The 27,793-nt window shown below is 48.4% G+C and overlaps 1 protein-coding gene across 8 annotated transcripts in view; it reads right to left on the reverse strand.

Annotated features, from left to right (window-relative positions):
• LOC100119433 (nucleolysin TIAR) overlaps nt 1-27,793 on the reverse strand; it is a 404,341-nt gene that overhangs the window by 60,571 nt on the left and 315,977 nt on the right. The gene's annotated exons all lie outside the window — the stretch shown is intronic.

Here is a 27,793-nt window from a genome sequence, read left to right on the forward strand (position 1 = left end):
AGAAGTAAGCCGTCGTCCCTTTTGTGTAGTGTTGCACACCGTGTCCTTTTTTCTCTCTTCCCTCTCTCTCTCTCTCTCTCTCTCTCTCTCTCTCTCTCTCTCTCTCTCTGGCTGTTTCGTCGTCGTCGTCGTCTAATCGCGCGACGACGTTATATGGGCGAGAGCGCGACGGGGCGGCGGACAATTAACGGAGGTTTACGCCCCATCAAGAGCCTCGAGAGCTTTCTTTAATCGCGCCAAATGTATTGCTTTCTTTCGACCCTCTCTCGCTACTACACCCCCGCGCGCCTTTTTTTATCATTTCGCCCTATACACCAGCTCGCGCGTTTAAAAATATCAGATCGGAGCGCGGGAAAAATAATATTCCCTCCCGCGCGGATCCGGCGGTTTTTAAACACCTTGTTTATGCATGCGCTGCGCCGAGAGAGAGAGAGAGAGAGAGAGAGAGAGAGAGAGAGAGAGAGAGAGAGGGTTTCTCGTTCTCCCTTTTTTTCCCGGCGGTAGAGACGGGAAAAAAAGGATGACTTTATATGCGCCGGGGAGACAACGCCGGCGACGGTTTTCTTCTTCGCGCTTTTGTTCCATCGCGCTACTGTCGGCCCGTTAAATGTACAATGCGCGCCTCGTGGTGTGGCTCGCCGACGGGAGAACAACAACGCTTGCGTATCGATTTCGCCGGTTTCACCCCGGCTTTTTGTGATTAATCGTCATTTACGAATTTCCTCCCACGCGCGGGTATTCTCTCGTTCGCTTTATTCATTAGGAATTTCGCGAGAGCTTTACGAGGGGGGCGAGTAACGTTGCGCGAAAAATTTCGATTTTCATCGCTTTTCGAACGACACTGAAATTGCTACGATGCTGCCAGGAAATAAATGGATCGTCGTCGAGGCGTAGAGGAAATGACTCCCCATAAATGAAGCATATAAAGCACAATATGAAGAACGAGTGGTGCTTTGCTGGAAAAAAATTATACGAGGAAATCTCCAATTCGAGCTTTCTGATTGTGGACTACGTATACACTGCCGGTCGACAAACAACTTGAAACGAACTCGCTAAGGTCGAGACTCCTCCCTTATCTCCGCTCGGTACCTTCCCCTTTAAGGATCACTGGCTTCGAGCTCACGCATCAGCTGATACCGCGACGACTACTTTTTCCTCACGGTCGAGCGCTTACGCTCTCTCCCTCTCTCTCTCTCTCTCTCTCTCTCTCTCTCTCTCTCTCTCTCTCTCTCTCTCTCTCTCTCTCTCTCTCTCTTGCTTTAATCGGATCTCCTTCTGAGCTTTCGATACTTCGACCTTTTTCATAAATTATTCTGATGTACCTGCCTTAAGTGTTGATTATGGCCAAAAAAACAGCACGATCATACATTGCGAGAGGCAGCCAAGCGTCTCTCTACTCACGGCGCGTCATACACGCGGCGGGTCTCTGAAAAAGCGGCATTTATCGTGCTCGGGCGGCCAAAATAACGATAATCTCCGAGGATAAAGCACGTCGATTAAGAGCTTTTTGTTGACGGCGCGCACTCCGGGGATGCAATTCGCGCCAGGAGCGATTTCCCCTACGTATACCTATGTATGCAGCGTCGTTCGTGGAGATGAAAGCTCGATTTGTTTACGTCGCGGTGGGAAACATTTTATCGATTTTCGAATACGTACGACGTAGGTTCCAGGTGAATCGAAATTGATTCCGTAACGCAGTTTGTGTATCCATACGTTTTAAAAATAAAATTACGCCCAAGAGCATGCAGCGTGTCCCGGAAAGAAACTGAAAAATCACATAAGGAGAGCAGAGAGAGAGAGAGAGAGAGAGAGAGAGAGAGAGAGAGAGACAGACAGACAGACAGAGAGAGAGTCTGCTCTCAACGAAACACCCAGACCAGCGCTTCATCATCCCCGGCTGTGCTCTGGCGCGAAATTTCAAAAATCCGGGCTATATACACCTCTGCTCTCGCGCATTACTTTTTACTACGTGCACTATAGAGCATATCCGCTCCAGCTCTTGCAGCAGTAACAGCAGCAGCAGCAGCCTCCGTCATATCGATTGCTTTCTAGGCGACGTAGCAGCTCACTCATCTCTCTTTCTCTTCTCTTTCTCTCTCTGAGAGGCAGCATGGCACTTTACGCGCATCGCTCACGGCGGCGCAGGCTCGAACGATCTCGGGTCCGACGCGGATGCTGATCGCGTTAGGATAAAAAAAGAAGAGGGCGACGCTGGAGTCACGACGACGACGACGGCAGTGGCGGGGGGAGGAAAGGGGTTAGAGAGAGAGAGAGAGAGAGAGAGAGAGAGAGAGAGAGAGAGAGAGAGAGAGAGAGAGGAAGCCGGCTGGGGCTGTAAAAAGAAAAGGTGGAGAAAATGGGTATCTAGGCTCTCTTTCTCTCTCTTTCTGTGATGCTATACGGAACGGATCTCGCTCTCGCTTTGGAGATATCCGTAGATGGCTTCGGGCTTAGTCCCTCGGAATTCTCATGACTCATGACAATTCGGAATTCCGAGAGAGAGAGAGAGAGAGAGAGAGAGAGAGAGAGAGAGAGAGAGAGAGAGAGAGAGAGAGAGAGAGAGAGAGAGAGAGATCTGAGCTCTTTCTCTTTATTTGTTGCTCCTGATCAGGATTCTTTTGAGTAAGTATACCGACGACTCGAAAATTTTTCCTTCAGAATTTCAGACACATAAAATTCCGCTCTCGACCTTATACACGAACATGTGAGCAGAAGCAGAGCTGAGAGAGGAAAAGAGAGAGAATTTCCTTTTCGAGAGATACATCGGAAGTTTCGCGGGAAATTCGCCGCGACCATTACTTGCTACACACTGCGCGCGACTACACACCGGACATCCTGGAATTCTTCCTCACAATTAAGATTCCAGCGGTGCCGCTCTCGAAATTAGGAACTCGCGCGCGGCGCGCTATCTGTACTCTTCGAGATAAAGTATTTTTTCCTTCTTCCGCACAGAGAGCTGCTGCTGAAATTTTCAGGAGACTCTCGCGGATTTTTATTTCTAGTGTGTTGTTTACCGAAATTCGTATAATTATTCAGCGTCTTCACCTCCTTCTTCCAACGCGAGCTATCAAGAATGATTTAAGCTCGTTGCCGCAACTTCTCGCCGAATAACAAAGTGCGAGCAGTACATTTTACTCAAGCGCACAGATGAGCGTAAAAAACGCAATTTTCCTTCGCGCACGCGTACAAATTTCCAAATGCAAATTCAAGGGGAGGGATTAAACTCTGTAAAATTAAAAAAGTCTCAGCCGTTATCTATCTTCATTTACCCAATTCTAGTTTGCCTGCTGCAACATTTCCCCCCTACCCTTCTTTTCCTCCTTTTTCAGCTGGTACTTTATTTTTCCATCTGTCGCCGCGTCGCCCAAGTACGAGAGAGATGGAGCCGCTGCATTAGGAACTGGAGTAATTAACGCGATCAATCAAATTGCGGAATGCAAGGAGGGGGAGGCGACTAAAACCGCGAGCAGACGGACGAGGAAGAGGGAGAGGAGACGGCGTGGATAAAAAAAAAGGGTAAATCGTGGAAACTTGCTCGACCGAAGAACGAGTGCTTGTTGCAGGATGTGCCAGTGCTGATCGATACACCGGCGTGGGTTCGAACTATTTTAATTGTTTCTTTTGTTATAATCCTCGTTATATTGGGTTTATGGAAGGTATAAACCTGGAATGGCACTTTCGATGCTTCAAAACTTGTCGGATGACGGAGATGTATCACCGAAGTGTAAACGTGGAACGCCTGATAATTGTCTGTGTTTAACAAGTGCAGCTAACTTCTCAACCTTGGATAACTCTCGAACTGCCGGGCTAAACGTGTTCTCTTTTTTAAACACTCCACCGTAGCTCTATACAAGCGTAAACAACTCTTTTTCCGAACAGGATTTTCAAAAAGAGATTAACGAAGTAACATTTTTCATTAGTACAGCTGCGAGTACAGGCGTTTGATGCACGCCGAGGTTATTGACGCGATAAATCTCGGAATTTTAATTCAACCGGCTCTCAGAAGACTGCTCTACTGGCATGTATATATATTTCTATTATGCCGGTGCTTTTTTTCATCATCTTTCCTCGGAAGAAAATTATCGACTCCTTTTAATTCAGAGACGATTTTCAACGGTATTAACGATAATTAACAACAAAATTTCGAAGCAAAGACAACGAGCCATATAACACACAAAGCTGTACAGGAAATATCTATTTTGGAACTCGCTCAGGGCCAACAATAATAGGGGCATCGATTCGCGAGGCGGCGAAAAAGGAGACGGGAAATTGGCAAAATCGCGGGTTTGTCATGTCCCTCTCTTCCTCTACCTCCGCCTCAGCCGGATCGAATCTCGAGCCTTAGTCCTGTCCCCAACGAGAGAGCCGCTAGCGCTATAAGGACAAAAGTTTTATACATTCTGAGAATCGCCGCCGCCGCTTTTATCGCGAGCACTTGCTGAAACTCATTAATTACAGCCCGGGAAAGAATAAAAATATACACCTTCAGAGACAATACACACCTGTATATAATCGAGTCTATCCTCCGCGTTTAAAAGTTACACCGCGGCGGTAAGTGCCTTTTTTCCCCGATACAAAGCCCCGATCGAATAAATTAGCGCTATCTCCATTTTTCCCGTCGATCTTTGCACGTACGTACAGGTATTGATTTCGCGAGGAGATCGCGTCTAACGACATATTGAATTCGGCGATATCCGCTTTCAATACATCTCTCGGATATCGGGGGCTGTACAGTGGAAATGGCAAAACAAGAGCGGCGCTCTCGCTATTTGTCGAAACCCGAGACGACGCGCGCGCTTCGCTTGTATAAACGAGAGATGGAGTTTGCTGCTGCGTTATAGCATAATATCTTGCCGGATAGGATCCGTAGTAACCATACGGGAGAGAATAAAGAAGACGTAAGAGCTTCAAAGCGGAGCCGAACAATGAGGTAAAAAGAAGACGGATAGTCGCCGGAAAACTGCATGCTAGCTGCTCAGTGGATAAGAAAAATAGAAAGACGAATAGAGGAGGGCAAGGCCTTTGAGAGAGAAGGAGTTTGCTTACTTTTCGCTAAGTACACTCCCGCGCGAGCGCGAACTAATTGTCGGGACGACTCTATCCTCCTGTCTGCACATCCCCTGTACCAGTTCTCTCTCTCTCTCTCTCTCTCTCTCTCTCTTTCTCTCTCTCTCTCAGCTACGTTTGTGCCGAGCTCGCGCAGTTTGAATTTCGATATCGATGCGGCGACGTCCTCGGTTTTCCGCATATGTATACACACGTGTGTGTGTGCGCTCGTTATTAAAAATGGGACACACGGTATTTGAATTTCCCGCCCAAAAGTCGAGGCAATATATCTTTGATTATATTGTATACCGCACTCGGAAAACTCAGGGGTGAGAAGCGCGGCATTATGTATGAGCAGCGATGTACACGAGCTCACTGGAGCGCACACAATTAAAGCGAATCGCGAGAGGCAATCGGGCTCTCTGCGCGTCTAGGGCTTGTATTTTCGCGACCCGTAAGCCGCTTATTAATGTTCGCTGATGTGGTGTGGCTTACGTCGCGAGGCGGGAACTTAAATAAAGGGTTAAATCGAGGATGGGAATATTATGTGTGTCTGAGTACAGGATGTAGGTGTAATGTACACGGCTCCGAGAAATATAAATTCGACGGGAAATATACACCGAGGGTGTAAATCTCGAGCGATATGTATTTTCGATATCCAATAGCTGGAGACATTCGAAGGCTGATTTATTATGCACATTAGAATATACATATCAGACGTTCCCTCGTCATAGTCCGGCGCGCATAAGGAGGGAAGTTTCATATTCGACTCGGTTGTAAGCCGGCTTACACGGGTCAGCATATCGTCAGTCATCGATCCGCGGAAGTTTCGGCCCGCTGCCTTTGTTGCGCGCACCTCCTCAAGGGGACACACGCGAAACAAAAAGCCAAAGGGACACACACACACACACACTGCCCTCTCAGTGCGGCTTCGTTAAGAGGATTAAGCGGCTTTGAAGTTACATCGACCGAAATCACGATGGCAGATCGAGCGAGAACTCGACTTTCTTTGACGGTTATTATATCGTTGGTTAATAATAATAATAATAGTAATGATAACGATCGCGAGTTTGGAGAAAAAGTTTAGGAGAAAAAGAAAGGCGAATTTCGTGTCCAGCGGTAAAAACATATGATAATAAAGCACCGGCTGATGGTGATGGCGCACTCTATTTTCTTTTCCCTCCCCCGCTGCTGCTTCTTGGCCGGGGCAAAACTTCCGGTCGAGTTGTAAATGCTGATTGCACTACTCCCAGCCCTCGTCCGACTCATATCTGTGTACACAGAGCGGAGTCTCTCTCGACTTTCTCCCAGGTAACTCGGCCGATGCACCAAAATCAACAAGCCGAATTTTTTCCGGAATATAAATTCCAGAGGAGTAATTAAACTTTAATATCACCTTGGTATAGAAGAGAAAAGGGAAGATATCGAGGCTGGAGCTGAAAAAGACGGCCGGCCCGAGGAGAGAAGAAAGAATAGCAGGAGGAGGAAGAAAGGAGTAGTGACGAACTAAAAAAGAGGGGGGGAGGGAAGAAGGGGCAAAGAAAGCGCGGGTAAAGCGAAAAGAATAGAGCGGCGGCGGGAAAATAGAGCGAGCCCGGGCTTAGCCGGTATAAAAAGGAAATAAGACGAGGGAATATAAGGAGAAACGGCCTTGAAAAAAAACGAAGCGGAGAGAAAGAGAGAGTATAAAAAAGAAGAAGAGGAGGAGCGGAGAAAGGGGCATCGGCGGGAGGAAGGAAGTCGGCGAGACATCTCGTAGATTTTCCGCGTCTCGCGCGCTTCCGCGACTTCGTATAGTAGCTATACGTGTGCGTGTGTGTGTGTGTGTGTGTGTTGTGTCAAGCGAAGAAAGGCCGCGCCGCCACTTGCGGCCGTATATCACGCGCGAAGATAAAACTTTGCTATTCATCGTTGAGAGTAAGAAGCGGGAAAATTTTGCCGATGTATAGGTGCTACGCGGATTTTAAATGGCGACGACGTGTACCTGCGGCTGCAGTTTTAAGAACTGCGTATACTCTCGAGGCCTTGTGTGATGTATTGCTAGCTCGAAGGTTTGATTGTACAGAAATGCCCTTATCTCGGCGCGCACGTGGTTATTATTTTTATTAGGCCAGCTATTTTTATCGCAGATGAGTATCGATCTACTCTGTGTGGTGTAATTTTTCTGAAGGTGTAACTCTCCTTGTTGTCATCGCCGAAGAAGAAGAAGAAGAAGAAGAAGAAGAAGAAACGGGGAAAAACTCGGTTCGAATAGTATATCGGGAAGCTGTGCGGCGGGAGTGTATAGAGCATGAAATCGGCTTCCTTGAATAAACCACGGTAAATCGAACGCTATCTGTTCCCGTTTATACAGAGGCTTTTGTCTCGGGTGCACGCGCAACAGCGAGCTCTCCCCGCATAGAGAGCGCCGAGCAATAAATACGTTATTAAAATTACCCTCGCTCTCTGTGTGGAGCGCAAGCCGAGCGTTTTGCAGTTAATTTTCCGGTTATCTACGTAATAATCTCGCCTGCGCTCGACCCCCTCTTTTTCCCGCGCCGCCTCTCTCTCTCTATGGTCGTTAACCCTTTGGATATAACGTAGATACGGAGATACACTGTGGTGTGGTTGTGCAGTAGCTCGTGTATAGGTGGAATTTAGAGACGTGGAAGCGACGGTTATTGTCCTCTCTACTTCTTTGGCGCGTTGATCGGATTAATTGGGAGATAGAGAGCTGATGGATCGCGAGGCTAAATCGTATGGTAAAATTAGAAACGCAACAAACCTCGCGAAATAGCTAGTCTAATTTCGTGATTAAACGGGCTTTCATCGCAGCGCGACGTTTTTCGGGTCACATCCTGATTCCAGAGTCGCACGAAACGAGCCCTCAGTCCGGGGATCGGTAATAATGGCTTTATGATGGAACGTAAGTAGGACGTCGGCGCCGAGGCGCGCGCGCGAAAGCTGACGTGATTCTTGTGGCTGGCTGCAGCAGAGGCGGAGGAGGTGGAGAGGCAAGAGCTATAAAGTCTATTACACGTCTTAGGGGCTCGATTAGCGAGTTCGGGCTTTGATCGGTCTCGGGGCTTTCGCCGGATGGTCGACCGGGTGAGGAGATTGTCTCGTCGGTCTTTAAACCCGCGCCGAGAGTTCTACCGCTTGATGGCCGGATGGAGCTGCTTGGGCTTTTTGACGACGACGATGTTTGCCTGCTCTATACGTCGATGGAATTCCGGTACAATTGACGAGATGTGAAAAAGCGGAAAATATATAATCCTCGTTTTAATTACGTGGGAGCGCTTTGAGCCGGACAAAGGCAGATTGAAGAGGAGGAGAGAGAAAAAGAACTCGGGAATGTCTATAGACTCGCGCGCGAGGGAACAGTAAATTATTTTTGTAACCTATAACGAGCTGGAAGAGGGAAAAGTAAAAACGAGCCGCCTAGGCGCAAGTTTCCTTTAAGCGGGCTGTGTAGCGCGCGCGATGAAAGGCAGAGAATAAGCAGAAAGAGAAGGAAAAAAGGTTGCGGCTCTGCCCCGACGGGGCGGGGTGGGAATAAAAATGGGACGAAATAAATAAGTCGATATTACGTGCGCGGCGGCGTCGTGGCCGTTCTATTTTGTATGCAAGAAACGAGCCTTTTTTAATTATAGTCCGGCCATTGATTTTTCCAGGAGATCGTGCGGCGAATTGACCCAATAAAGAATCGGTGCATAAATTAACCGAGAAAGCGAGAGCTGAGCAGAGCTTTTTTATGGCCACTTTGAAAGAGAGCGAGTGAGAGAAGCTGAAGCGACGCTGATGGCAAAAGGGCGCGTGGAACTCGAGGAGACAGGACGGCTCGATAAATTTCCTGAAGGACGCAAAACGTGCAAATTAACAATTTATACGAGTTGCACAATGGCTCACTCACTCGCGCGCGCCTCCTCTGGAATTGGACGAAATCTTAATTAAAAATGTCGCGCGCCGGGGAATTGTTGACAGCAGCTGCCGGCCCTCGCGGCAATTAACGTGCGATGAATTATTTAAATCATCGGCGTTACGCGTCGCGCGCGCCGTTAATTATAGTAATATCGACGTGATTGACTGTAATTACAAAGCGGGGTGTGTATTTTAACGATCTTTATTACAGGATGTTTTAATTGACGCTACACGCAGTAGCCGTAGAGGACAGAATTTCCGGGGAGAAAAATCCCGCGATGTTTTATTCACGCGCGCAACTCACACTGTTAATTAAAGGGGAATTTCCGCGAAATATTCCGCGAGAGGAAGAAAGTTCTTCTATTGCGAAGGGACGAAAGGATAAACAAAGTAATGCTGTAAAACGAGAGATCGTAAACTTGCCGGAGAGTCAGGAGGAGACGCTCTACTATGTATCAAGATGTCCTGGAGGATAAAATCCCGCGCACAAATTAACAATTTACGACTACTGACGCGCGCGCCGCGCTATTTCCGGAATTCTTCGAACGCCTCCACGAATAAACGGAGAGTGCTCGCGCATAGCGTTGATTCGAAAATTCTAATTCTCCCCGAAATCCTGATTTTTATTCGGCAAACTCAGCCCCCATTAAAAGCTCATTAATTAACGCGAACTCAGGGACCGCGCATGTTAGTATTGATTCGGAAGCTTCAATCTTCGGCGGAGCTCGTAAAGGAAAAATAATAAAAGAAACCGGAACAAATAAGCAGATGGTTTATCGCTTCTCCCCTGAGTTAGACGCGTATAGCTACTGCTGCTACCTCTCGGGATATAGAAAATCAAGAGGGACTGGTCGGAAATACGTTCGAGAGGGAGAGGAGGCCATAAAGCGCGCGGGGGCTTTATAGATTTCTAATAAAATGGCACATTAAATCAGGCGGGCCGCCGCGACTGATTGGCCCGCGCGCCGCGAGTAGACCAAACAATGCGCGCCGGCTAACCCAGATTCGCGACCGCGAGAGAGCAGATGGCTCCGCGTGTTTTTGGCACGTGTGTGTATTGAAGAGAGACGTGGCGTATGCGCTAATATTCAGAAATTAGGATACCCTCGACGTGCCCTTCGCATATAATTGTTTAAGAAATTATCGCCGCGCTTTGACGACTTGATTCGCCGCATCGATTGCGTTTTACGCTGTGTGTACGTACGGGCGTTAAAGGGCAATTCCGAGTGGGTATGTCAAGAGATCGTAATTCTCGATCGGCTGTACACCATAGCTATGACTTCATTTATTCAGGGTGTTTACAGTCGCGTGGAAGGGAAAGTCTCGCCGTATGTAAGTTGATAACGCCCGTACACAGTCAGACTGTGTGTATACCTAGGCTGAATAATTGATACCGTCTGTAGACACTGAGAGCGTCGAAACTTTCATAAATTTTTTTCTTCAAACTCATCGCGATACCCTGCAATGTTCAAGTAATTATAGAGGGAATTGTTGTGGCGCGGCTGGAAAAAAAATATTAATAAAAGCGAAAGCCGCCGATGCTGCTGCTTCGGCCGAAATGTTTTATTTTCCGGATCAGTCGCTCGTGAGATCGCCTCGGCGCGTCATAGAAAATTGCGCTTCTGTCTAACTCTCGGCCGGCCATTATTCCCGCCGCCGAAGAGCGTGAGATTCTATTTCCCTGCACGCGCGCAAACTTTCTCTCCTGTGCGGCTGAGCGATTTTTTTTTTGTATAGGCGGCCGATGCGGCTGTAGTTTATGTCCTTTTTCCTATTCAGTTTGGTCTCGTTCTAGGGGGTGAGACAGCGAGGGGAGTTTTTTGCGACAGGCCGCGCGGTCGGGAGATTAGTTTTAAAGGGCCTCGGCTATGTTGTGCGTCAGTTTTTGTTAGGTATAATAACGCTCTATTGGCTCGTATTAATTTTTTCGATAACATTCGCAGTAATGGAAAAATCTCGAGCAATTCAAGAGCGCAAGTGCTTTTTAATCTCGACGACGCAATATCCTCGCCCGAAACGGCTCACTTCGGAATTTTGTAAATAAATTCCGCGCATCGAGATTCAAATAAATGCGTCTCTCTTCTGCGAGAGGCAGAAGAAAAAAAGTGCAATGGAAGAAAGGGCGTAAGAAAGATCTCGCAGTAGCGACGAATGCCTGGTGTGCGCCTTTATACTCCAAAACTCTCTCTCTCTCCCGGCTTTTCTTCCCAGCCCCGTGTCTCCCACCCCCGCACACGTCTTCGTCGCTTGTATCTTATTTTCAGCGCTCTCTCGCTGTACACCTAATCTCTCTCCGTTCGCCGAAAATTCCAAGGCTGTTGTGTCTCTCGGATTGCGATCGCTACTACTGCTCCGGGAATTTATTTGAAAATCGGGGTGTATTGTTCGCGCGGCGGCGCGCGTGATTGCTTTCGCTGCTATTGCAATTTAAAATTCAAATTTCGACTTTCGAATTTGAAATTCAACGGACTGATGCGACTCACGAATCTGGATCAGACTTGCACTGCAGCCTACGGCTGTTTGTACAGTTGCGGTTTGCGATACTCACCTGGAACAGAGAAAAAAATCATCGCCGTTAGTTGCGAGTGATTATTTAGTTTTATAGTGTGTGTATAAGGTTCGAGGATTATGCGGCAAGTCGCGCAGAATTTCACGATGCATAATTCATGGAATATTCCCGGGATTATAAGGGATCGTTTAAAATTTGTGTCGCGCGAGGCCGCAGGACGAGCTCGGCCAGAAATAAATATATAAAGTGCGCGGGCAGATGGTCGAACGACAATAGGATCGAGAAATAGAGAGCGCGGGTGTATAAGCAGAAAAAAGAAATGGAATGTAAAGATGAAAAATAATGAAAGAGGAAAAGAGAGGGAAAAAAGCCAAAGTCTCCCAGGGCATCGAAGACTCCCGAGTGTAATTCATATTCAATATTCTTTGATCACTCTGTAATGGAGATCCAGTTACTTGGAGAGAGAATTTTATACGCCTTTCGTGTCTCTCTATATTCTATTCCCATCTACGGCCATCCTCGATTTCGCTTTTTCTATAACCGCCAGCTCTCTCTCTCTCTCTCTCTCTCTCTCTCTCTCTCTCTCTCTCTCTCTCTCTCTCTCTCTCTCTCTCTCTCTCATAATATTATATTCCCAACAGCGAAATCACGGAACACACTCCCTATAAATATCCATAATTTTTTTCTGCCATACACGACAGTAATCCGTTCGCTCTACTTCTCACCCTCTCACTACGATCCACACGTCTATCTATTCTCTCCTTTTTATTCTTCCTCCCCGTAGCCGCTTATAGCCTCTCGCTGCAGCACACTCGGGATCTCGGATATTAAAATCGTCGCGTGAAAAACAATCGGCGCAACGATACCGCGAGGAAACTTCATCTTTATAAATATGAGGAGGCGAAAATGAAAACCCGTCGCTCGATCGTGATCGTCATCCGTGGGAGATTTGTTGCTTCTTTTGCCTCGCTCCTTTCTCGCGAGTGGGCGCCGAGAGAGCGAGCGATTTTCGAGGCTCCGGCCGCGTGACCTTAATACACTGGCGCATTTCCCGCGCGGAAAGAAATTATTGCGTCTGCTGTGGAAACGCTCGAGGCCGTATGCGGCCGAGAGAATTTAGTGTGTTACTCCCGATCCTTCCTTCAAAAACACACGGCGCTGTATGCAAGAGATTAATTACGCTTAATAAAAAGATATATACCAACGCTCGCTTAATTCCGCGATTATATTCTCCGATATACGCGGCCGGCTTATCAAGGACTCGCCAGCACCGCCACCGGCAGAAGTTGTACAGGAAAATTGTCTTGTGGCTCTGGCTCCGTAGAAAGGGAAAGTAGAGGGAGAGGCGACAGACCACCACGGCAGCAGAGCAAGTTGGAGCGGTCGCTTTTCTTCGGGGAGAGGAGGGGAGGGCAGAGCTCGCTTCGACGCCCCGAGGCCAAGGTGTGCTCGGGACAGGGCCGTTAAAATAATAAAATGCCAGGAGGAACAGAGGTTCCTGTCACCGACGGTGCAGCCTCTCGCTATTCACGAAACTTGTGCAAACTTTGCTGTGCGCGTTAGCCCGAGAGCCATTCTGTCTCTTCTCTTTTGAGTGCGTTATTCGCGTGCGCGCACGTGTGTGCAAGCTCCTGTCCTGTGGATTGCGTTTTATCTCTCCTCTGACTTGACCCATCTTCCTTCTTTTCTCCGCAGTGGGCCTCTATTGTCCGACGAGCTAATCATCTCTCTCGGGTAATTATCCTAGAGATGCAGCGTGTAAAATCGATTCAATCGACTGTGTTCTATAGCAGAACTTATAGTAAGCTCCTTCCCCATACGACACACTCGTGTTTTACGGATTCTCGCGCGCGGGGCTTCTTCGCAACTCGCTCTCGAATCGAACTTTGCCCCCCGCGCGAAAGCCCGCACACGCGAAGTTGCCGGGAGCGCGATGTGTATATATATGGCGACTTTTGAAGCACTCGCCGCGGCGTACAAGTTGACTTTTATTCGAGCAAAGTGTATCAACAGGTATCGACTCCGCGCGGGGCTGTATACAATGGACGTGGTGCGTGTGTTCGCTTTTCCCGATATATGGATTGCTCGACGCTTTTTTTTCACCGCGACGCCGCGTTATTTACGTATACGGATTCGATATTAATCGGCTGCGTCGCTGATATCCGTGGGTAATCCGAGATTCGAGCTATTAATTATGCCACTTAAGTAATCATTAGCGATACGAGTAATAATAGCGCTAATCGGTGTTAATTAGACGCGACTGTTATAATCAGTGTATAACGAGTCGAATGTTTCACTCAATGAAAGCTGGAGTTTATTCAACGCACCGAGAAGGTAAACTATACCCGTGTGAGCAATCGAGTGGAAGTCGGGGCGGACTTTTAAAATCCACTTCTTCCCGTTTCTCTTTTCCTCGCGTTACATATCCCGAAAGCCGCTTAACGGGCTTTCACGAGTTTTTGTTTCGCCGGCGACTATAATGAGCTTGTGTTCGCCTCAATTGTCGCCGACAACGGAAATCGATCGCGGCCTGTAGTGTGATTCGAGTGTACGTGTCGTTGCTTTAATTTTCATCAAGTGTTGTATGCCTACGGCACTTTGTAAATTTCCGTCTTCGCGTGGAACACGCCACTGGATAATTACGCGAATTTCTAATATTCGCCTATACAGTGATGATGAATTGTTAAAAGGAAGGATGATTTTTTAGCGCTCACTGGAAACTGAACTCGCTCGAAACTCATCCCTCTTATTCTGCAACTAATTATTTCTCGCCCCGTATGTGTGTGTAGTCGGGCGGAAAAAGTTAACACACGAGGCGATGGCAAGAGCGAAAAAATATAGAAGCATTTCCCGTCGCCAAGTCGAAAATAATAAAGTAATTAATTACCGTACAAAGGGACGCGCACACGCGGGTAAAAGCTTCGTGCCGCGCGAGTGTGATCGGTAAAAAAGTTGCTAATTAATCACCGACGGGTGCATACCTGTACGCTTCCTCCCCTTTCCTCCGATTAATTAGAAGAGAAGCTTGATTAAAGCTGAGCTACTCGCGCGCATTTTTCAACATTTGTTCCGAGAGAGCTTTCTCATTCGTCTCGCATTCCGCGCCGCGCTCAATTTGTCTGTTTCGTCTCAAGCGATATTTCGCCTTTTATTACTGAATGTAAGACGACGATGTTGTTAGAAAATCCTTTTCATACAGCACACCGGCCGAGTTGATATCTCGGTTCTAGATGGAAATTACACACGGGTGTGGGAGGAGGGCGATTAATTTTGACTTATACCTTTATTAAATAGCCGGCCTGGGCAGCAGCAGCAGAGCTTGCAGCGCGTGACGGATCAGATAGCGCAGTTGTGAGTAAACATTTGTAGCTCCTTCTCTCTCTCGGCGTCGTTTAAAAAGCGCCGTTAAGATAATCCGGCTCTTATAACGGGGATAAAGTAAGCCGAAGCATGCAGAGCTCGCGTATGACTTGATCAAACGCGAGAAAGACAATTAAACTCTCTCGCCTGTATCCTGTTTGCCGACGAGCTTAAAGACCGTCATCAAATCATATTGAAATTTAATATTTGGCGCTTTCCCGATAGAGTCCAGAGAGGAGGGAAAAGACCACAGAGAGAGAGAGAGAGAGAGAGAGAGAGAGAGAGAGAGAGAGAGAGAGAGAGATACCCACACACAGTCGGACACATATTTGGATACGGATCAGAGAGAATAATCTCCCGTAGATTAACGTTCCGTATCGGGCTCTGAAAGCATTTCCTACCTCTCTCTGTCTCTCTCTCTCTCTCTCTCTCTCTCTCTCTCTTTCTCACACCCGCAGCAGTAGCGCAGCACATCGAGATATCGACGAGAGAGAGCGAGAGCGAGCTTTCAGAGTATTTAAATACGCTTGGCCGGCCTTTGGCGCGCTAGGTAGCACTGTTCTTGAGAGCGTTAGCGAATAATGGCCGGAAGTGCGAGAGCGCGTCGAGTTGATGAACTATCCTGTAAAGCTGCACGCGTTTCAAACGCCAGCGAGTGAGCGACGGTCCTTGTGAAAGACTGCAAACTGACCCGTTACAAGTTCTCTCTCTCTCTCTCTCTCTCTCTCTCTCTCTCTCTCTCTCTCTCTCTCTCTCTCTCTCTCTCTCTCTCTCTCTCTCTCTCTCTCTCTCTCTCTCTCTCTCTCTCTCTCTCTCTCTCTCTCTCTCTCTCTCTCTCTCTCTCTCTCTCTCTCTCTCTCTCTCTCTGGGCTACAAAGCGACCGCAGCAGCAGGTTTTCGTACACTTGGAATGATGAGCAAGAGGGGGGATGGATGGTGTGACGCTGCTGGAGAGGAGACACTGAATTATTTTGCAGTTATGTGGATTTCTTTCAGCTGGCTTTGTGCTCTCGCTTTGAGGGACGAGTTCGCTGGGAAGAATTTGAAGAGGACAGGACAGGTAAATGAATAGATTTTTTTTGTTCGATTAAATCAATGATACGAGCAATGCATTGTTTACTCGCAGACTCGTTGTGTTTTTTCCACGGTATGTTCTGTTTATTATAAAAAACACGCCCGCGCGCGATCTGTTTCCACGTCAATTTCGATATTTTTAAAAACACGCGCCGGAGCCAATCAGCTAAACCGAACAAAAAAAAGCCCAGCAGCAGCGAGCTCGTCAGAAATAGAATAAACACCGCGACAGCAGCAGCAGCAGCGGGAAAATGTATTTGATATTCCTAGAAACGCACGCGAATGACACACACAGCATTGAAACTCTCTCGCTTCTGCCGTTTTTATTCTCGACGAGAACTAAACTGCGCGCGCGGCGCGTATAATAAGCTCGAAAAAAAGCTCCGGCGGCCAGTAGCTGCGAAACAATGGTCATCAACGGCAGCAGCAGCTTTCAAAGTTGAGCCTCTCTCGCACTGCTCCGGCGAAATCGGTAAAAACGTCGGGACGGCACACACAATGTGCGGCCGCAGCGCATACTGCTTAAGCAGAAGTTGCGCCATTATTTCAGCGTTTGAATGCGCGATAAGAGAAATCACGTGTGTGTTTCGGACGGACATTGTCTGCGAGAGCTTTGGAATATACTCTCTGGACGCTCACACTCTTGTTGCTGAATATTGTATTGTGTGTATAACGTACGACGCGTGTACAGGAGAAATTAGAGATCCTTGAGGAAGTTTCCGCAGAGGCAGAAGTGAGTGTGTCAATTTTCTTACCGCTAGCGGGTGCAGCGTTTTGCATTCCCGCACAGAGCGGAGAGTTAATAAACAGCTCTAAATACGAGGTGAACTTGCGGCGCACGTGTTTACGCACCGCGAGACACATTCACTTAAGTGGCTTGAAAGCAAGCCCCGAGCTATTCTTCCTCGCCTGCTGTGTGTGTATGCGTTCGTCGGAGGCAAAAAAGACGCGCAAGAGAGAGAGTTTGTGAAAGAGGGGGAGGGGGGACGCGAGTGACAATGATTTATCGTAGTTTAAAACTTTGCGCGAGCGCTCGATTCATACCAATTTTCTAAGCGGATTCTCCGGCGCTCGCTTGCTCGCTTCTTGTTTCTTATTATTTCGTATGGTAATTATGATAAGTTGCCCCCTGACTAATGGCGGCGGAAATGTTTTCGAGCTTGCGCGAGAGAGCAAAGAAGCGCACATCAGCGGAGCCATAAATTCGCTCGAGCGATTCGTATGAATTTCCACGGTGTTATTATCGCGAGAGTGACACGAGCGACTCTTGATACAATATTATCCCATTCTGTCCGCGCGAAGCGGCTCTCTCTCTCTCTCTCTCTCTCTCTCTCTCTCTCTCTCTCTCTCTCTCGTTCTCGTACATAACGAGGAGAGAGATCGACGAGGCGGCACGCGGTGAGTTTCTGAAATTACTATTTTCCCGCCTTTTTCCCAGCCGCGACACGCGATTAATTGCTATAATCGCGCGTAGTTCCTCCCGATAATTAGCGACAAAAATAATGACGCTCATCTGGCAGATTTAAATTATAAGCGACGAGAGCTCACTATTGCCGTGTTGTTTTTTCGCCGCCCCTGATGCGCAGCGTGAACGTTTTAATTAGTTAATTACGATGTTTATCGAGGACTGCTCAGACAAACCTGGCGGTCGAAAGTGGAAAATCGAGAGAGAGAGAGAGAGAGAGAGAGAGAGAGAGAGAGAGAGAGAGAGAGTCAAAGTCGCTGACTCATCCATTTAATTCGAAATATATCGCGATTATCAACCGAACGCGCGCTACGCGTTTAATAAAATACACGAGAGAGAGAGAGAGAGTGGTAACGCGGACAGCACTCACGACTAATTAATTCCGCGGGCCGACTCGCGATTATGCGAAAACAACTACGAAATCCAAATCGAGAACTCGTAGCCGAGATTTGTATTAATAATAGCTCGGCGCATAGGCCGGTGATTAAATTTCGCGTTCGGGCTTACACGACTCTATTAGTTGAATTATTCGGGCGAATACGGATTACTCCGTTTCGCGCTGGTTACTACACAGCGTCGGCTAAGCGAGTTATACTCACCGCGTAGGAATTCATAAAAAATACAGATATGCGAGCTTGCGCGGTTCGTTCTTTGTGTTTCGCGCGGACCGTTCATCAAAGCACTTTGCATGCGCGCCGTGGTGGTGAGGGAAAAAACACACAGAGGGAATTTTTCCTCCCCCGACCACCGCGGTGGCGACGATCGAGCGAAATTACGTCGACGCGTCAAAGCTGATGGACACTTTTTTCGGAGCTTTCTTGCGGGATCTCGATTGCATCGAGTGTATACTTTGCGCGAGATAACGTACTCTCATATCGTTTCTTTTTTCTATCTCGCTTCCATATTCCGTCGGGGTTGCACAAAAGGCTATTGTTGCGCGAGACTGCAAATGTATTGCGAAAATCACTCTCATATCGCCTAATCTACCTGTGCAACAATGAGATGTGAAGAAGGGGGAAAAGCACGATCATACAAGAGAGCTGTATACAGAGAAGCATCGAATCTCCGCTGAATAATCGCGGATCGTCGTCAATCGAATCGGCGTTACACCTTCGGCATTCACAAATCACGCCCCGGAGAGAGAATTTACCGCAGCCGCGCGTCCGTGGAAGCTCCGACTGCTCGCGCGATCTATCAAACCCGAGACTGCCACAATAGCCGCTTCTGCCTGTACAGAGAGGATATCTCCGTTCATCGACTTTGGGCAACACGTGGCGCGCCCGAGAGCGGATTACCGAGAGACTCGCTACTTTATTCAAGTTCGAGAGCAGCAAGGAGGGGGAGGATCTAATCCCCCTCGGGGAGTACCTTGAGACGGCGTGTATACGCGATGGGTCTATTAGTCAGACGCACATTAGGCATCGGTACATTATCGGCGGGCATTAATACAGCCCTATCGCGGCGGCCTGCTACCGCCGAGATAATAACGGGGTGAAATACCGCCGCGAGATTTCCCGGGGCCGTAATAATTATTGCGTAGTGTGATTGAGTCGATGAGGAGAAAAAGAAGTAAGCACTACATAACGGCGGAGCTAAACGCAGACGTTAAACTCGAGGAAACGAGGCGCCCGACAACGACAAGAGCGATCGGCCAGTCGTGAAATAAAAGGCATGAAAAGAGTATTAACCCCCGACGGCGCATCCCCTACACGTGCTACGGAGGGCAGTGGCAGGGGGGGAGTATTAGTCGATCAAAAACTCATTTTTCTCTCCCTCCGAAAAGAGGCTGTAGTGGAGGGGGCTGGTGCATCATGGAGCGTAAGTGATACGGCAAAGTATATCGAACGTGACGGTGTCTGTCCGTGTCGATCAGCGGAGCCTGATGCTGCGCTCGTGGCCAACGTCAGACGCAGGAGATCGATGAGCATTATAACCCCTTGCTTTCGTCGCTGCTGAAATGAGCGATGAAAGTTTGATCGAATTACCGTCATTCTCGGACACAACCGGCGGTGGCGCGAGCTCTAATCCGACCGTCTGTCCCTGTGTGTTTGTGTCGCGTCGATTAATAAATAATAAAACTGACTGGAAAACCAGACGCGAATTATGCACGAAGCTCTCCGGAGAGAGGGCTCTGCCGTGATGAGGGACGATGATGAGGGATTTCGGGGTGAGGATTGGTGTTTTCACGTATTTCGGTTAGAGCTCTGTGAATTATTGATCTGGTTAATGTGTTTTGAAACTCGATAAAGCGAGATTGTACCCACACACACATAAACTCGCTGATATGGAATCGTTAATGGCTCTTTTTTTCGATTTACATTCGCGACTGTACGCCGTAACTCCTTTACGCGAAATTCGAGCACACGCGCTCGAAAACCGAGTTCCGAATATTCCCGCGCAACTCGATCCCTCAAAGCTCGAAAACCGTATACAAGCGAAACGAATATCCCAGAATGAAAAATATCAATCCGCGACGAAAGAAATTCATTATCAAACCACAGAGACGAAAAGATACAGCCGCGCGCACACACGAGAGTTTGAAAAGCGAGGGGTGAAAAGGAGTAAACCCGCGTACGCGAAGAAAGAGAAAAGATAAACCGAAGAGAAGATTAAAGTGAATACGAGGAGAGGAAAAAGAAGCGGTAGAGGGAGAAGGTTAAACGAACTAGTAGCCCCGTGTGCGCATTCTAGCATCGCTACGCGCGCGTGGGGCTCGAACGAGTTCCGCCCCAGCCTTCCTTCCTGTCGACAAATTGAAATCGTCAGACCGGGAAAACTCCTGCACCGAAATCCCACGTACAGGTGGGCGCAGACCCTGTGTGCGAGAGGAGGATGCAGTTTGCGGAAGGACGAGAGAGAGAGAGAGAGAGAGAGAGAGAGAGAGAGAGAGAGAGAGAGAGAGAGAGAGAGAGAGGGGGAAGAAGAAGAATCGAGCAAACGGCTCTGGAATACCAGAAGGCGATGCGATTCGAGCGTGCTCTCTGCACGCAGGGAAAAGGAGAGAGATTTTCCGATCGTTGCGTTGAAAAATCCAAACTATACACCTTCGATTTCGATGAACCATACGGGGAGCGCTAAAGCAACGGCAGGATTCTCGTCGCTCGCACGTAACGAAGCGCACCTCTCACTCGGGGTGTAACGAACTGAATACTTTTCAAGAGACACACGTCGTCGTCTCGCGACAAACAGTCTGCGCTCTAAACATCGCAGTGTTTATAACGCTAGAAATTGATCCCGAATCCACCGCATCTCTCGCAAACTACTTATCTACGCCATCGCTCGCTAGCTCTTCCCCAACAATAACACCATCACTTATCCCTCTCGCGAGCGCAAGTTCCCCGGCGCGCAAACAGCGCTCATTTATTTACGCGTCGCTATGTAAACGAGCTCGGAGTAGTAGCGTATAGCTCTCCCTCGCTCAAATTTTCGTCGGCTGGCGCGTCTCTGATATCCGCGGCGGCTGCCTCGTCGAGTTTCTCGATAACAGCTCGCGGTGAGCTTCGGGGATACGCGGAATTCCCTCCCCCTTGAGAGAGAGAGAGAGAGAGAGAGATAACGGTAAGACGATAGTTGGGCTCACCTTGGATTGCTTGTTTCGAGCTGCTGCTTCGAGTTCTCGTGTATTGCCCGCCGTCGCGACGATTTTGGCTTTTTTCCCCCGGCTGACTATTCGCGGAGTGATCTACTTGAGGGGATTGGGATGTACAGTGCCTTGTGAATAATATCGCGGGGGTGAACGAATTGCTCGCGGGGAACGATAAATACCGGCGACCTATACTCGTGAAAGTTTCATCTCATTGTTTAGGGGGAGGTAAGAATAGCGGCTAGCATCGAAATTATCGAATTCGGGGTCCGCGCACGCTTGGGATATAAATATCAATGCGGGAGGCGAAAGAGGAAGGCACAATTTGGCAGAGTAGCTTGGCTCCTGTCTCTAAATAATAGATTTTTAATCCGAGCCTACGAGAGAAAGCTTGATTCTCTGGTCGTTCTTTCTCTGCCTGAGCTAAGGCCAAACGAGGTGATGCTTCGTTGGGATGGGTACGCATAAGTTATGATGCTCACGCGAGTGGAATTCTTTTCTCGTTGCGTTAAAAATGTACGAAATCCATTCATCCCAAAGTCAGCATCGGCATCAGCATCAACGCGATACTCATCGAATCCCCCGTACGATTACGAAGATTAACGCTTGCTCGCACACACTAAACACGACTGTTCCCGTCCCCGCCCCCTCAGTAATTATCAGCAGCGCTCTCGCGGAGGAATTAAAGCGAGACGAAGCGACGGAGCGCGAGCATTTTCAATGGACAGTAGCGCGGCAGCGGCAGCTTTCCGGTCCATCGGGCCGACGCGCACCCGACAGACCGCAGAGCGCTCGGCCGCGTTTGAGTGTTTTCGCGTGTGTCCGGCTTGCTCCCGCGAAATTAGAGAGCAGTGTCTGCCGTACCGGAGAGTGAGAGAGAGACTGCTGCGTTCGATGGCTCGGACAGCCGGAAATTAGATTAGGCCGTGTCACAGACGCACACGTCTGCAACGCGAGCAGCGAAGACGAGTCAGCGATAAGAGTCCGCCGAGCCGTACTACGATGCATAGCGTCCGAATGCATCGTAAACGTTAGCTCAGTGGTTAGAGCTCTCGCTTATTAATCTCGGGGTCCGCGGTTCAAGCCCGCGTCTACTCTTTTTCGTTTTCCGACTCGTCTCCTCTCCGTCCGTTACAGCCGGCGTGCGTTTGTTTTGATTTAGAAAATGCTGTCGGGGATTAGTCCCTGTAATCGCGCTCTGTGTGTCCTTGTTTAGAGCGAAGAACAATATTTCGCGTGGAACGAATTTTTTTAGAGTCTATACAGTGAAAAAAACAGAGGTACAGCCGAAATAGAAAAAAAAAACAGCAGAAGGAAACAGATGCGGGCGCGCAAGGGGAACAGCGTCGATGCCGCACGAATAACACACGGCTCGATACTTCGGCAGTAGTCGCGCCGGGCGCGCTTTGTCGCGGTCAACCCCAAACTCGTCCGCAGCTCTAATTGTTACACAAGGCCTTCGCCGATGCTGCATGTCGCGCGTCGCAAAAAAAAAGGCGATGCTGTACACTACACTGCGGCGCAGCACGATGGAACACGTCGCGGTGAGCTTGGCCGAATCAATTGTACTCCCTCGCGCGTGGGTGCGATATTGTTTTTGTTTAAAATTTTCGCGGCGGATTGATCGAATCAGGAAGTTAAATAAGCGTGAAATTACGTTTGCTCGCCCGGGGCTGCGGCTAAAAACTCATTTGTTCCTTTTAAATTCATCGGGGGTCGACGAGAGGGGGGAGGACGCGATAGAAAGCTCGAACGCGCAAACGATAATAAACACTTGTCGATCTATAAACGTTTAATTTCCCCGCAGCCCCGAACAGCAATTTCCACGCGACCGAAACGAATTAAAGCAAAACAATCCGCTGTGGCGTGTAACTTTTTGGCGTCGTTTTTAAAACCAACTTCCGTCGTCTCGAATGAAGCGCAAAAAAGCTCCGACAACAAACACAGCGCTATCGTTTTACACGCGTAAGCTCTCGAAAACAGCGCGTTGTACGATCGGAATCAACGAATTACCGCGGAACGATTGATGAAGATCAAAAACACACGGGCGGGAGGGAAATTTTTAATTGTAAATTCTTTCCGTGCACCGTGCGCGTGTATGTTGATAAATTTCCTTTCGCCCCGCTGGCGTTTAATCAAGCGCGTCCTCGCTAATGCAGCAGCGCCGAGAGAATAATACGCGTAATTTACACTGCGATCGAGCGGCGAATTTATATATTCGCCGAAACAAGGGGGCGCGACTCGCATTGATTCCGCTCCGGCCTCTGCTCTGCACATCGTCAGCGAACGGATTCATTTTGTTTGCATAAAATCTACGTGGCAGTTCAACTAATTTGGTCAGTTATACCAGTCAATGTTAAAAAAGTATACGTGATACGATCAAACCGTCTCGCAAATTGAATCATCAAGCAGCCGTAGAAAAGGAAGATCCTCCAAAAAAAGTAACCCCCGGAACAATTAACGAAATCGTTAATGCGCGGCCGTCGTAATCCTCATTACCCCTTCACGACTTAACAACCCCCGCAGACGAGCGTCTCTCTCTCACTTGCGAAGAAGGTCGCGAGCGCACGTGTAAAAGGAGAAGCAAAATGAGCCGCTGCTGCAGCGCCCCCTTTTTTCTAATTGTACATTAAATTAAATGTTTCGTTGAAAGGCTCGCTCGCTCGCGCAAGCTTCTTTTTCCATTCGGACGAAATTATTTTTAATGAGAGGCGCGGGCAGGCATCGTGTGCCACCGGAAAGAAAGGGTAGTCGAGTGTGCGAAGAAAGTGCAAACGAGGACGAAAGAGAGAGAGAGAGAGAGAGAGAGAGAGAGAGAGGGAGAGAGAGAGAGAGAGAGAGAGAGAGAGAGCTGTGTGGTGCTTGGAGTGAATGGGATCGAGGAAACTTTTTTCTCAATGATGATAGTGTGTTTGCGGCGATGACGTGGAATGAGCGCTCGTGGTAGTGCGTCTTTAAGTTTTTTCAGGAAAAAGTTGTAAACGATGATAGGATCGAAAGTGTAAATAAACAAGAAAACGTAATAGTCGAAAAATAAGGAAGAGATAAAGGGAAAAAAGCGCATATAAATAAACGCGTGTTGCTACATAAAGGAAGCAAGAAGAGCAAAGAAAATAAGAGGATTCGCGAGCGGCAACGAAGCGACGCGCCAGTTTCCTTCTGTCTGACGGGATCTTGCCTTTTACTACTCGTCGCGAGCGCGGCGCTCTAGTGTCTGCGACCTCTCTCTCTCTCTCTCTCTCTTCCCACGTTTTACTTATAATTGTCCTTTTGCTCGATTTTACTTGTCGCTTCGTGTGCGCGCGAGAGGAAGACAGAGACTTTTCCTCGCCTTGTGTTTGGGTGAATTATGTAAGTAGGAACTTACTCGAAGTTTCGAGGATGAAAAAAAAGAAGCGAAATAATGTTCAGTTCACGACCCGGAGATTAATGCGCGGAGGGAACGTTTTTCAAAAATACTCGAAGATTAGTCATACGATACAAGAGCTTTCGCACCGCTTTATAAAGAACAGCCGGTTATTTGGCTTCATTAACGATTTATCGGCCACAGTTCGAAGGGAAAAAAGCTCGCGCGAGAGAAAGATCGGTATAAGCGGTGACGACGAAAACCAACGTGAAAAAAAACCGGCAGGAAAGCTGTGCTACGACTGCCGAAAGCTCGAGGCTGCGCGCGATATTTCACGAGAATTATTGGCCCGGGCAAAAACGCCGATTTAATCGCTCGACTTTATTTATCGCTCCGTGGAGCGCGTTCTCGCGCGCGATTTTTTTCTCTCCCACTGTTTTTCGCGTTATCAAGTCGGCGGCTTGATGAATTCCTTATTAAAAAGCCGCATTCCGCGCGAGCTTGCGCTGCTTTGTTGAAATTATCGACGGATTATCTTGTTTCCGTAAAAAGCTCGTTTTCGCGTTAAAATTATACGCCGTTATAACGGGTCCTTTCATACCTTAATGCGTGGAAATATTTACGGAGGCAGCAGCCACACACAGTTATTAAGTAATCGCGAAAGTGACAAAATATTGTGACACGATCGGAAATGTTGTGCCTCCAAACACCTGCGCTCTCGGCAGCGGCCGTGCGCGTGCATCAGCCTGATGAGTTTGCTGAGAAAGCTCGTAAAATTACGCGAGAAGCATAGAAATTCAAACTAATCCACGCATGCGGGGGAGTAATTCAATCATCCCCCTCCTCCCCACACTTCATATAAACCTACTCGAGTCCTATAATTAGGCCGCGGTAGACAACGAGGTCAGCCCACTCTCCGATATCCCCGGAAGAATAAAAGCTGCACAGTCGAGAGGAAAGCTCTGATCGCCTCTGTCGACTTAAACCGCGCGAGTATAGCAGCAGCAGTCGATATTTCAGCCCCGTTGTGCAATGCTCTCATGTGTGTGTGTGTGTGTGTGTGTGTGTGTGTGTGTATCGGGCCAGCTGTCGGAGACTTGCGATGTATAAATTTCGGCCCCCCCGGATAGAAAGGATATCGAAATTTTACGTACGTGCGGCCGGGTGAACGCCGCGCGTATCTCTCTGCGCTCGTGGTGTCGCGCCGCGAGTACGTGATGCATATACAGAGATGCTCTTTTTTCCTCTCGATCGAGAGCCGCGGCTTGTAAATATTTTCGGGCGAAAAGGAAAGCGCCGTTGCGTGTCTTTCAATAAGCGCGTCGGAACTTTTCTCATTTTCCACGTCAATTTCTCCCAAACAATCTCTGCCCTTCGCTAGACAGAGAGCGAGAGAAAGAAAAGCGTCAACGCAGCGAAATCCAGACCCCCGAAAACTAAAAAGCTCTCGAGAGCGGAATAAAAAAGGAGCCTCGCCTCGCGTAAAATTTCGAGGTGGGGGGGGGGGGGGAGGCAGCCAGCAAAAAAGTTCGCTTGGACGAATATCCGCGCATGCATATTCATATTAGCGCGGTCAGCAGCGTAAACCGCGGACACATGGCTATACCAGAGCAGCAGCGGCGGCGACTTTCTTATATTCCCTTCGTTTCGTCGAGAGAGGAGGGGTCGGATGCATTTTTCATTCGATGCGTTCTCTCGAAGCTAGTTGCGCTGTACTCGCTCGCGCTCTTGATTTATGAGGGAGACGCGGGGGCTAATGTGGCCCCCGACTGCAGCCGAGTATTAATATTCGCGAGAGGGTGAGGGCCGATGAAATGTATAGCCATACAGGGACGTACTCGCGCGTCGAGCTTTTCATTTCCGGCCCCGTCTTCCAAAGTTATACCAGCGGTTCGGTTGAAAAAGAGATACGCAAGGGGTGTAGGATAAGGATTGACTCATCAACCTGTTGATTAATCGTCGTTATCGACGAGATCTCCGGCAATTTAGTCAGACCGTCCGGGGAGATAGCACACGCGTAGGCGTGTTAAGACCGCATGAGGTAAAGATAGGATATAAAGCCAGCGGGAGATACGTATATCCGGTCTCAGACGCAACACGTGACGAATCGAATGCTCACTTCGAAGTTTCTCGGGAGGAAAAGACTTACTGCGTGTATGTGTAGTTTTGACTGTATACGATTGTGTACTCACCTGGAACAGAAAAGGGAGAAATATTCGTTTGAAAAAATCGGAACAATAAACAGCCAAACGAGTCTCCTCGCTCGCAGAGGAAGACAAAGAGCGAATTCAAAGTGGCGGCGATTCGCGAAAAAAAGCGGGGGCGGAAGGAGGGCACGTATCATTGTGCCGTCGAGTGTCGTGAATATTTCAGTCGGACAACAGGGGACCGGCGCACGCTCCTCGACTCTACTTCTCCTTCTGCAGCTTTTTCTGCTGCCGTCCGCTCGTCGCTCTTTAACTGTTTACTTGTGTATGCAGACCCTTTTGTCTCTCCCTCTGGTCTTTTTTCGGCCGGGTGAGAGGAAGTCCTCCTTTTTGGGCTACTTTTTCGAGACGCTTGGTTTTAGTTTCAACCGAAGGGTATTTTCATCGCACGCGGAGAGTTAGCGTCCGATTTGAATTCGTTAATTTTAGACGCCATAAAAGCTTTTCATCGATGATTCAGACCTTCTCGTTCGACGATTTTAAAAGCCGTTCCGTTTCGAGCGTTTCGGCATTGAAAAATCCCGCAAAAAACCTTTTACCTCTGCGGGGCCTCCCGCGAAAGCCATTCGTTTTCAAACCGAAAACTCGAAATTCAAATACAGCGGCATTTATAGGGGAGGAAGAGACGAAGCCGTTGCCGGGCCATCTTCCTCATTAGGTAAAATAAGAGTGCGTGCTCGTAACGCGCAGAGACCCTCCTCGAGCCCTCCTCGCCTCTTTCTTCAATTCACATCGTGCGCGTACTCTCCACCGAGCTCTTTTTTCGTCCCAGCCCTCTTTGTTCCCTTCTGTGTCTCGACTAAAACCTCGTGGAATGATTTTCCGCGTTTGCCATAAAGTTACGAAGAAGATTTGAATTTTAAGGAAACGAGGCCGCTGCACCGATAGATACTTGTTGAATATTACAGAAATTTCACCCGGGGTAAACAAACGAAAGTCCAACACGAATTTCAATCAAGTTCCCGCTCGCAGAGAGAGAGCTTGCAAACGAGCCGCTCAAAGTCTGGAGTGGAAAACGTATAACGTTTAAGTTAAACTTCGACTTCCCCGCACGATCAAGCGAGCTTGATTCTCCCCGGCCGTACTCGTCGACATTCCCTCTCTAGGCGTTGAAAATAAAAATGGGCCTTTCAGCGAGTGGAAAACAGCATCAGCGCTAGGAAAGAAAGTAACGCGGATTCGCGGATATAAACTTGAAATGACTTTAAAAGGGCGATAACGAGTGACGCGGAAAAGTAGATTTTTTCGAGCGAGGGATTCCGAACTCTTAACCTCATAGAAGTGGAGATTGAAATCGACGAGC

Source organism: Nasonia vitripennis, chromosome 4 (genome assembly GCF_009193385.2).
Source record: "Nasonia vitripennis strain AsymCx chromosome 4, Nvit_psr_1.1, whole genome shotgun sequence".
In the NCBI taxonomy this organism is placed as follows: domain Eukaryota; kingdom Metazoa; phylum Arthropoda; class Insecta; order Hymenoptera; family Pteromalidae; genus Nasonia; species Nasonia vitripennis.